The sequence below is a fragment of the Coregonus clupeaformis genome, chromosome 17, assembly GCF_020615455.1.
Source record: "Coregonus clupeaformis isolate EN_2021a chromosome 17, ASM2061545v1, whole genome shotgun sequence".
NCBI classification, from domain to species: domain Eukaryota; kingdom Metazoa; phylum Chordata; class Actinopteri; order Salmoniformes; family Salmonidae; genus Coregonus; species Coregonus clupeaformis.
The window spans coordinates 49,698,770-49,710,532 of record NC_059208.1 but is presented as its reverse complement, the minus strand read 5'-3'; positions in this window follow the sequence as shown (position 1 = coordinate 49,710,532).

The following is an 11,763-nucleotide window of genomic DNA, read 5'->3' as shown; positions in this document are numbered from 1 at the left end:
TTTATAAAATATAAAATAAGCATAAAAAGGATCAACGTCGGTAACTTCAGAAATATTAGAGGGCTATACATTACTGGACAAGTCAACCATTTGATTATTGTGAATTTAATTTTCTTGTCAAGCCATGTCTCCCGAGTAAAACAAAACAAAACCATTTCTGACATTCTCTGTGCACACACGCCTGTGTTCTATGGGGGATTGCGCATGCGCAGATAAAGGCGACGCCGTGCATGTTGGATGGGGGACGTCTCCTAACCTCTCTTTGATCTATGTACTCTAGCGCAGTAAAAAGTCACTAAACACAGTGATAAAGGACAAGGCTTTTAAGGCTATGGCCTTTGGGGGAGGTTGAACTTGAGATTACCACTCTAAAGATTTCACGGTGTTTTAAGTTGAGCCCTGGAATCGTAATGGGGCCGGTTACAACTCTCTGGCTGTTTGTTTTCTGCTTATGCATCACGCATTACACATTACGCATAGCATCCTCAGTATTCTTTCTATTTACTATTGAAGGATGGGCTCATAGAATTAGGGATTAGAATACGTAATATTAATTTAAGAGGATTTATATGGATAGGCTCAATGTAAGCATCCAGATCAAGCCGCTATTAGCTAATTGACGGAGATGAAGTATAGAAGGCTGGGTCCCGATTCTCCAACCTTCTACCAAAGTACACTTGCACAACCATAACCATCGTGGATGAAACCATGGTGCTTACACCAATGCAATGCTTTTAAATCCATGATGGGGAGTGTACAAGTGCACACTTTGGGAGAAGGGTGGAGAATCGGGATGCTAGTGAAAATCATTCTTTCTCCACTCCTTATTGGACTATCCAGTTGTTTGTTCCTCTGATTCCACTGTTAGATTGAGCAGGTTAGGGATGGGTCAGCAGACATGTCTGTAGAATAGGTGCATTGACTCATATTACATGTCCTACAGTTCACACACAGTATCAGTGTTACTGGGGACTAGGATGACGTCAGGGGTCGTCGTGAGAAGGGGATGCCACCAAGTAGTCTCGCGCAGCCATCGCTGTCCTCGTGCGCCCTCGCCTGTTGAAAAATATGAAGACACACGAGCCCTCACGGATTTTTTGGGGGGCGCCTGACCGAGTGAAATTCCTCTCTTGCACACAGGCCCACCTCCCACCTCCGCCTTCATTTTCTTCTCTAGCTCTCACTCCCTCTACTCTCCGCTTACAATGACAGTTCACAGTAAAGGTGTTTGAGCCGGTTCTGTAAGGATATTAGATGCCGTTTTTAAGGTCTGCATCTTTTATGTCGCGATTCTCTGTATCCCTCTGAAACACACTACAGTATGCTGTTAAAACTATAAACGTTTCGTATACTCTTATTCCATTGTCTAATTATAGGCTACTCTCTTCCCCTATAGGTCATTTTAGAGTTGCTTATCAATTGTTGTATTCTTTTCTCCCATCTGATGATACTCTGTCTGGTACAAGCAGTAACTTGTTGCGCAACAATTCTGACTCTTCCGTACCAAAAAGCAATTCTGCAAAAAGCAATTATATATTTTAGATGTCTATTTCTGTCTGTCTTTGAATTTTGTAAGAAATGAAGGCTACATAACTTCAATCACTTGAAGCCCTAGTAGGCTACCATACAATTCCTCCACCTGTGTGATAAAATGGAAGTCCTTGAAATGAAAATGAGAAAGTGGAGAAAATAATGTTATGTTATTGTCCCTCCATGAGAAGTTCTCATTGAGTACGTTGTCCATGCTATAGATAGATAGATAGATAGATAGATAGATAGATAGATAGATAGATAGATAGATAGATAGATAGATAGATAGATAGATAGATAGATAGATAGATAGATAGATAGATAGATAGATAGATAGATAGATAGATAGATAGATAGATAGATAGATAGATAGATAGATAGATAGATAGATAGATAGATAAAGTCAAGACAAGCACGGGAGACATAAATGTTTATGACGTGTCCGATCCACCCAGTCACAATCGGAACCATAGTAATACAATGTTTCATTAGAACCTAACTAATATTTCGCTTTTTACTTCAGTAGATACAATTCCACCGTTTGGAAAGACACCGAGAGGGAAATGATTTCGGTAAGACAAGACTGTTTCCTTAAGCCTGTGTCCAGAGATAGGGACCTGGCTACCTGGATCAACCAACACTACTGAAAGTGTATAAGCTCCTCGATATTTAGAAGTTTGAGTTACCAACAAGACCTAGCATACTATGTTTTAAACTATTGTGGGAGGTTTGAGAAACTTTGCGTTATAGGCTATACCCTATATATACTGTATAGAATATATAGCCTATATTCCATTGAGTGTTGCTGTATTCATAATATTGCTTTAATTGATACCAAAATGGCCTATTTCTTCAAACTATCTTGTTTGGATTTTGTTAACACTTAAAAATACTTCCCTTAGGCCTACAGTGTAAATAAGTTCTGTATAACAAGTTATGTCATCATTACTATTACTTGTTCAGCTTAAGCATGACTTCCACACCATGATGCATGTTGGGGTGAAGCTTAGGGTTAACCTGCTGCCATAAGTACAGTGTCACAATGAGTAACTAACTGCAATACTAATTCATGCCGACCATTGTACCACGGGGATCTAGGTCTGCTTATAATATTGGATGAAATGATCATTTAAAACTGTGTAAACCGAAAATCCCAACATCTGTTGGTTAGACCGTATGCTATGTTCCACTCTTGTTCAACTGTTTTCCCTCCATTCATCTGGGTTCATGGAAATATACCGACTTGTCTGAGAACACTGAAACTGCTTTTTTAGCCCAAGGCTAAATATTTGTAGTAGACATACCCACAATCACAGCCCTCTGTCTATTTTGGCAGAAAAGGATACTAGGCTACTCCATAGGCCTAGCTACATAGTTGGTTATCAATTGTTTTATTCTGTATCTCTGATCTGTTGATATTCTCTGTGGCACAATCAGAAAGTATCTTTTAGATTTTTATTTCTGCCTGTTTTCGAGCTTTGCAAGATGATTTTGAGTTTTTAAAACCATATAAACGTGTTATACATTAAATATGGATTAGTATAATCCTTTGTGTGGGATTAAATAAAAATGTTTTTATTTTTTACTGTAACGCCTATTTAAAAGGCAATTCCATTGCTCTATATTTGTTTCTAACCACTATACCAAGTAGACGGACATGTGGTGAAATATTCAAGTTTTTTGCAATATTTCGTGTAGGCCTACATCACACGTTTCCATTTCTTGTATATTAGTTAGGCTGCTACACGTTTTGCAATTCATTTTCTTCAGGTTGCATGGGGTATATTAAAAATATAGGGAATCCTTGCAAGAAATAGTCGTGTTTTATTATCAGTGAATCCCTAGGGTGAATTCGGTATAAGTGGGACCAATTTGCATTTCAGTCTTCTGTAACCTATTTTGACATCTATCCAACATATTAGCCCAACACATGAAACATTTCCGAAATCCTGAAGATGTTTCCTAATGATACTCACACACAAAAAAAGTATATCTTATTCACAGTAGGCATGACACATCCATTTGTGTACACTGAGTCAAAACCATATTTTCAGTTTGCATTTGGTAGACTGCGACAGCAGGTTAGATCACAGGTTATCCATTATGTTGACCAGGGTCCGGTTTCCCAAAAGCATTTTAAGGCTAAGTTCAGCATTAGAACCATAGGGCCTAAAGATGCTTTTGGGAAACCAGGCCCTAATACTATTGTGGCCGCTCTAACAATGAAAATAAATGTCTTACAAAATGAAAGGCAGTCGGGAGGCGGCAAGATCAAGTGGGACCATTCTAGCCAATGAGAAGACAGATACGCGTGTGACCAACATGCACAACGGTTTCCACTAGCTACCACAGCCACAAAGTCAGAATTGGCTATATCATAAACATTTATGAAAACAATCATTTGCTTTTTGTTTTTAGGTTTAGGTATAAGGTATAAGGTTTAAGGTTAGCAGTGTGGTTAAGGTTAGGTTTAAAAGCCATTTTTAAGAAGCGACATTTTAGAAATAGGCGGGGTTTACAACTTTGTGACTGTGGTAACTAATGAGGGCTAGCCACAACTCGGATATAAAGTGTTTTTTTCTCAAAGTTGCCGGGATCTTAGGTATCCTACTTATATCAGTGCACTCCTAACAACCTAATGATTAGCAAATAAGCCATTCAATTAATTGCTATCCAAATTCGACACTCTCTCATTGACCTCCATTCAAAAACTCTGCACTTGGTGAACGAAAAAACGCCTCCCGCTGGAGAAGACAGATTTTGGGCCCAGTTATCCCTCTCGCTTCGCCTCTTCCTCTCTGGTTAGATAAACGGGACACCATTATTATAGTCCTAATTATACCCCAATGGGTTTCAGAAATGTATCATGTGTTGGGCTAATTACATTTACGTAATTTAGCAGACGCTCTTATCCAGAGCGACTTACAGTTAGTGAGTGCATACATTATTTTTTATTTCTTTTCATACTGGCCCCCCGTGGGAATCAAACCCACAACCCTGGCGTTGCAAACGCCATGCTCTACCAGCTGAGCTACATCCCTGCCGGCCATTCCCTCCCCTACCCTGGGCCAATGGTGCGCCGCCCCATGGGTCTCCTGGTCATGACAGAGCCTGGATTCGAACCAGGATCTCTAGTGGCACGGCTAGCACTGCGATGCAGTGCCTTAGACCACTGCGCCACTCGGGAGACATATGTTGGATAGATGTCTGAAGAGGTTACACAAGACAGAAACGCAAAAAGTGTCCCACTTTTTCTGAATTCCGTCAAATAACAGTACAAATAACAGTACTACAATAAAAAATGAACAGGATATAGCACTACAAGAACCAGAGCCCTGCCTAACCTAAGTACAGGGGTCCCTAATGTAAACGGGATCTCTTTCCTCCATTGGAAAAGTCTATAAGACTGTCCCACTTTAGCTACTCATGCTGTCCTACTTTAGCTATGGTTGGTAAAGCCGGACAACAAAAAATACTGAATTATAAAATGTATACATAATATTAGCAACTTTTTTTAATGCATTTTGATGCACCAGTATATAGTATGCACATTTACATCACAATTTGGCACTGTGCATCATTTATGACAGTTTTATAACCTTAACATAAAAACAGAATAAAAGCTATTTCACTGATCTTACAATGTGCTTCATGGGGTGAGCATCCTGTTTGAAGCTTGCTCTGCCCACCTCTATGATGTCACACCAACTAAGTAATGTGAGTTTGATCATGTGGTTTCTCTGCAAGGGCCTTAACAATAGCTTTCATTTTCTCTTGCCAGACCAAGAAATAAACACATCAGGAGTAAACTGTTATGATGTCCCAGTCTTTCTGAATTCACCCTACCTCCTATTTTTCATATAGGCATATCTCATGCCCTCGTGGGATATCCTTTTATGCCACTCTTTGTGCTATAGGATACAAGATAGCCCCTGGGTGTTACCTATGAGGAGTTATGTAACATTGCAGTCAAGACTAAAATTACTAAAATGGAAGACAGATACTATCTTGTGATCTGTCAGCAGATAGGCTAGAACTTACAATGCTCTTTTGCGCAATTCGAAGATGACCTTGTTCGTTTACAGTAGTGGCACTTTATTGTGTGTGTTTTAGATACGGGACTCGGAGGACACCGGATGGGTTACTATGACTCGCTCATTGTTGATTGTACTCGAAAACATGTCTGTTCGCCATATAGGTGGGCAACATAAGTGCAAGAACCGAAAGGAAAACGGGACGCAGTGTGTGGTTTTGCTCTAGTCTTTGCTATAGTGTCTTATACACCGAGATCAAAAAGGGAAGCAAACATTGCAGATTGCGCCCCTCTCGGTTTACAAGCGGGCCTAGCGTGAACTTGACCATGGAGTCTGCGCAGTGCGCGATGCAACCCTGCGAATACTGTCTTAGTATTTTCGTTCTGAATGAGAGTGAGCTATTCCATCAATACCCACCAGGGCAAAACAAATCAAACACGTTCAATTTCAATGGATTTGGTAAGGATTGTTAGTAAGTAGATAAGCCAATGGAATAATATATTTTCTGCTCGCACCTCCACCCTCCCGGCTTCAACTTGGCCTTGAAACTGGATGACGCAGCCTCCAGAGCTTTAAATGCGTTGACCTTGGAACGCGCCCGGAAATATGTCTAGAGAGTTCAAGGTGGCTCGAGCTGCAGATCTCTTCTTGTGTAATTTTAAGCCCCCTTTGATCGCTCATTGCGCCTCTATTTGTTACCACTAAACTGCTCTTCTCACACGCACTGCATTCCGCATAACGAAGAGGTTACCGAGCCACTGAAACCTACATCACGCCATTAAAACGAAAACACCATTCAGTAGCCGACCAAAATGTCAACCGTAGCGTGGAAAACCGAGACGCCCAACACTCACCTGGCGCGAACCTTGAAACGCTCCATAGGCCTACCTGTTTTCATTTGGATCACTATAACTCGGCTCACCTTGTATTTCCATACAGTGGCTTGCGAAAGTATTCACCCCCCTTGGCATTTTTCCCTATTTTGTTGCCTTACAACCTGGAATTAAAATTGATTTTTTTTTTTTTTTTTGAAACAGAAAACTTGAGCGTGCATAACTATTCACCCCCCCAAAGTCAATACTTTGTAGTCAAAGTCTCTTGGGGTATTTCTCTATAAGCTTGGCACATCTAGCCACTGGGATTTTTGCCCATTCTTCAAGGCAAAACTGCTCCAGCTCCTTCAAGTTGGATGAGTTCTGCTGGTGTACAGCAATCTTTAAGTCATACCGCAGATTCTCAATTGGATTGAGGTCTGGGCTTTGACTAGGCCATTCCAAGACATTTAAATGTTTCCCCTTAAACCACTCGAGTGTTGCTTTAGCAGTATGCTTAGGGTCATTGTCCTGCTGGAAGGTGAACCTCCGTCCCAGTCTCAAATCTCTGGAAGACTGAAACAGGTTTCCCTGAAGAATTTCCCTGTATTTAGCGCCATCCATCATTCCTTCAATTCTGACCAGTTTCCCAGTCCCTGCCGACGAAGAACATCCCCACAGCATGATGCTGCCACCACCATGCTTCACTGTGGGGATGGTATTCTCGGGGTGATGAGAGGTGTTGGGTTTGTGCCAAACATAGCGTTTTCCTTGATGGCCAAAAAGCTAAATTTTAGTCTCATCTGACCAGAGTACCTTCTTCCATATGTTTGGGGAGTCTCCCACATGGCTTTTGGCGAACACCAAACGTGTTTGCTTATTTTTTTCTTTAAGCAATGGCTTTTTTTCTGGCCACTTTTCTGTAAAGCCCAGCTCTGTTGAGTGTACGGCTTAAAGTGGTCCTATGGACAGATACTCCAATCTCCGCTGTGGAGCTTTGCAGCTCCTTCAGGGTTATCTTTGGTCTCTTTGTTGCCTCTCTGATTAATGCCCTCCTTGCCTGGTCCGTGAGTTTTGGTGGGCGGCCCTCTCTTGGCAGGTTTGTTGTGGTGCCATATTCTTTCCATTTTTTAATAATGGATTTAATGGTGCTCCGTGGGATGTTCAAAGTTTCTGATATATTTTTAGAACCCAACCCTGATCTGTAGTTCTCCACAACTTTGTCCCTGACCTGTTTGGAGAGCTCCTTGGTCTTCATGGTGCCGCCTGCTTGGTGGTGCCACTTGCTTAGTGGTGTTGCAGACTCTGGGGCCCTTCAGAACAGGTGTATACATACTGAGATCATGTGACAGATCATGTGACACTTAGATTGTACACAGGTGGACTTTTTTAAACTAATTATGTGACTTCTGAAGGTAATTGGTTGCACCAGATCTTATTTAGGGGCTTCATAGCAAAGGGGGTGAATACATATGCACGCACCACTTTTCCGTTATTTATTTTTTCAATTTTTTTGAATCAAGTTATTTTTTCAATTTCACTTCACCAATTTGGACTATTTTGTGTATGTCCATTACGTTAAATCCCCAAATCCGAGTTATCCTTTTGAGTTGGTATAGCCTATGGAATACGGGGTCCCGAGTGGCGCAGCGGTCTAAGGCACTGCATCGCAGTGCTTGAGGCGTCACTACAGACCCCCTGGTTCCATTCCAGGCTGTATCACAGCCGGCGGTGATTGGGAGTCCCTTAGGGCGCCGCACAATTGGCCCGGGTTTGGCCGGTGTAGGTCGTCATTGTAAATAACAATTTGTTCTTAACTGACTTGCCTAGTTAAATAAAGGTAAAATAAAAATACACAAAGCTTGCCTAACTGAAAAACCAACACACCTCATGGGATCGAGAAGATCCACATGTTGGCTTTGGGAATCGAAAACGGAGATCGCCTTTCCTTGATATGAAGCCATTGAAATGATAGAATTTTATAAATTATAGAATTTTATAAATATGGCCTTCAACGAATGTCCTGACTTTATGTAGCCTATTGCATCATGGTCACACGTTTATTTGTGTTTAACCTTTACAAGTTTGACCAGGTTCACCGAAACCTAGTTTCACTGAAATCCAAATGTTGACCACATCATTTGTAGCCTATGTGCAAATGTTATATTGATTAAGAAGGTGAGACGAGATGGGTTTGTGCATTGGTTATATAACAATGCAACTGGAATGTAGTCTAATCTGATATTAATTGTATTGTTTCCAATACGATTTTCATGTTGATATCGGTGTGTTATTGTGTCTACCTGTGATGTATTGGGAGTTATGTTGTGTCGACGACGAAATGAATGAAATGACGTGATGAAATGTCTATCGAACGTTGTTGAATGACCAACTGAATGTGACATTGTGCAATGCTTTGTGTTTCTTTAAGAATGTATATTTATGTGAAATCGAAGCTCGTTGTAATGTGATTAACATGGTATGTCTTTGAGTAGACTACATTTTATTTTGCATATTTCAGAAAGTGAAATCAAGGTTCTATTTTATTATATCTATTCAATTTTTCCTTACAAAATCGTGTATAGCGGATAACCATTGCACCATTGATTGTTTGTTTTACTAATGCAAAACTTGTAGGAATTTCCTTTTAAAAAAAATATATCCTTTCGAATGATGAGACATGCGACTAAATCACGAAGGGTTAGAGGTATTTCTTAACCGAGGACAAAGTAAAACATAAAATGCATAAAATACAATTTCGTTCACTGGAATCAAAGGTCTGTGAAGTATCGACATTTAAAAAATCAAAACCAACGGATATCAATAAAGTTTGGCTTTTGGACAAATTATGTTTGTCTTCTTGAAAACCATGAGATGTAAAATGTAGGCTAGCCTATATATTTAGGCGAATGGCCATTATTGTTGAACACTTGCAGGCTATAGGTTATAGGTTTGTTGGTGTAATTTGTTAACACTTTTTTGATGTTTCTGTAGACTATTGTGAAATATAGACTACTGCTTTCTAATAACTTTATTTTATGTTAATGCTAGTTGGAAATTCTGTTTTTGCTGTCAAGTTGTTTTGTTGTTTATTGTTAATGACGAATCGTTTTGGCCATACAAAAACGCAAGTGGTTATATAGTGAAACATTTGTGCCATAGTAATAACGTCATTAGGAAAGAAATTGGTAAAAGAAAAGGTTAGCCTAATTCCATGATGACTCGATCTGAGTGAACTTGATGATGGTTAGTGAGTGAGTGACTGGATGTTCTGCAGCATATATACCGACGTCTTGATTAGAATTTGCGTTGAACATAATGCATTTCCCTTTATATGTTAACTGGAAAAAGTTCCACGGCCTCGTCCTTGTGACAATAATGTTTAGGAAGGGCCCATGTCATCAGAAAGAGCTACAGTGTATTACAGGGGCTGGTGCAAATTAGCCTAATCCGTCCACTCATTGAGGACTGGTAGCATTTGAAAATGCAACAGATGTGCAAATGGCTAGCGGCTGAAGTTTCATTGAAATTAACTGTAGGCCTATATATTTACTGGGATTCCATTGTGCCAATAAATGTAACATGTAGCTTACAGTTTTAGCAGCCCGTTAACAAAACGTTTAAGACTACTTTGTGACGCTTTGAGTCAGAGCGAATGTATAACGGAGCTGTCAGTCAAAGGCGCGATTCAAGAGCCACCCTGTTGACTCTTATTTGCCAATTTCCTTTTTATTTTATCCTTTATTGCCACATCACGTTACGGTCCGGAGAACATGGAAAAGTTACGTGCCAGGCCGCCCTGTGGTTCACTAGCTCTACTGCATGAACATATTTGTATTTCTCTGGCTATACTTTTTATACCACAGTTTAGTTTCACATCACACCATAACAACTGGATAAGGCACATTTTTCTCACTTTAGGGATTGGAAAGAATAGACGGGATGGGAATAGGCCCGCATCTTTGCAACGTATTCTGCATTGCACCAATTGCTATTAGAAAATGGTAATATGATGATAACATTAGTTCATAGCTTTCCAAATGGTTTAGATTTTCCTTTAATGGTTGTACAATTATTTTGTAGGCCTATTGTTACGTCACATATGATGAAAACATTGTTATTTGCTGCGCAATGACAATGCCAGTCGAAACTAAGAATTTCCATGCTCTTGGTAATGACTTTACAGATGGGTCTCCCTAGCCAGTAGAATGTCTGGGCATTGTTGTGGCGCATGGCGGTGATCTGTTCATCGATATGGATGTCTGGTCTGGCCAGACCACGAAAGGTTGGACACTGGCTCAAAACAGACTGCATCTGCGCGCGCCGCAGTCTCCGTGACAGCTCCGGATTTGTTTTGATTGCAGGCCCATCTCCGGAAAACCCGGGTTTAAGACAGAATCTCGCTTACATTGCCATTTATTTTACTAGTTCATGTAAATATTTAATGCACTGTAGTACCATTTCAAACTTTTGATTTTGGAACATCTTTGTTGGTTAAACTCATGTTTATGTGAGCAAAAAGATAAAGTCCAAATGATGTGGCCTGATGATTCACACCTGATTCACAAAGCCGTTATATTTGTGTCATAGCTTCTTTGTTATAGGTCAGTTAGGGCTTTCACAAATCATGGTTAGCTACATTTTAAAAAAAGAATTACAAAAAGTTGGATATTTGATTACGCTAAGTCGTGTCATTTCACGATATATATTGAGTAGCTTTCTCAAAATGTTTTATGACTAATTAGGCTATAAAGATCAAGTTAAGCACCGGATGTGGGAATGATGTCTAATAGGCCTATCTCAAAAGCTGAAATATTAATGCATAGATCACAGATTCTCCTTCCCGGAAAATGAAATTGATCAAACATAGGCTATAGATTAGACATATAAGCCACATATAAGCCACACATATAATTGTTGGTTAATGGGATTGTATGAATGTTTAAAAAATAAAACACACATATTATTTCAAAATTGCAAGAATAGCCTTTCACAAAAAAGAGGTACAACGTCAACAATCTGTATGTCCGACGAATTAGGACTGGGGATGTTGTTTTAGTTTAATCAAGTTTATCTAGGAAGATATCAGTCGTCTACTTCTTAAGGATATACATCATGTAGAATCTAGGCTATCCTAACAGCCTAACAGATGTATTGATGTGTTTTAATGACATGTATTTTGAGTCCCGTTACCGCATGTTAACATCTGAGCGCATGGGCAATCTCTGTCATAATATTATCTTGCCGATATAGCCTACAGGTTAAACAATATTGAGTACATTTGTATTGGAAATAATGTAGAATAATAATGTTAATCAATTAGGTTCATGTTTTTCAAAAATGTTCGTCTTCAGATAGACATTATTTGAGGCTTTATGTTCTGTCTC